This window comes from Mycteria americana, chromosome 7, assembly GCF_035582795.1.
Source record: "Mycteria americana isolate JAX WOST 10 ecotype Jacksonville Zoo and Gardens chromosome 7, USCA_MyAme_1.0, whole genome shotgun sequence".
Taxonomy (NCBI): Eukaryota; Metazoa; Chordata; class Aves; order Ciconiiformes; family Ciconiidae; genus Mycteria; species Mycteria americana.
In genome coordinates, this window is record NC_134371.1 from 9902501 (window position 1) to 9903521 (window position 1021).

Sequence of the window (1021 nt, forward strand, 5' to 3'; positions counted from 1 at the left end):
TAGAGAAACACCAGCTATAAATTTAGAGGACCCTCAGTGACATCAGTATAACTGAGAGATGAATTTGGTTCTGTATTGATATAACAGGTTATATCACTGGCTGAGGCTGCTCAGCACTGTTCTGAATACAGATGTCAGTTATGTACCATCAGCCCAGTGCATTTTTAGTAAATTCTGTTTTCCTAGTGATCACTTACCAAATGATTTCTTTTCATTCCTTTTGCTTGAAGAAGAATGTAGTCTGTCCTGTATGTTATCACTTTCCAACTCTGAAACTGAGATGGGGGAGGGAAGGAAAAGGAGCACCACGCTATTAATATAATATTTGCTACTGCACTGATTTTTGCATTACCTCCCACTGAGCAAAGCGTGGAGTAGCATTAGTGTTGCCTTGTCTGCTCATCACTTTGGCGAGAGGAAAATTCCTCAATAGCAGACTATGCTGCGTATGTCAGGAAGTTAAAAATATGCCACGGTTCTAAACCTCTATTTCAGATTATATTTTACTGTAACCAACCAGGATCAGACTTTCCATCAAATGGCTCTTAGAAATATCGCTTACTGCTACTCTACTGAAAGCCTTATCAAACATGCATTTGCTTGAGATGGCAAAAATGCACACTCGTGTGCAGCATGGAAAGGTGTTTGCTTTTGTTTCTGCAGTTCATGAAGAGAACTGGTGGATTATCTGCATTATGGCAATAGAGAGATGGCAGATAATTTTTACAGATGTCTCACAACAATCTGAATACTAGAGTGCAAAATGGGGGATGGGCAAATGGACAAAAGGTGCTTTGTAAAATTTTGTTCAGGACTAGTAAGTATTGACATTTCTAGATTACATTATCAAAACAATTGTATTCACTGCCGAATTATTATTATTTTCAGTTGCAATTGATTTGGGAAATATAAATGCATTTTTAACTTTGACATGTTTGATAATATTGTAATGATTTAGAATGCAACTCCACACTTTATTTGGAGCTAAGTGAAGAGGCAGCATTATTAGCTGCCATAGACT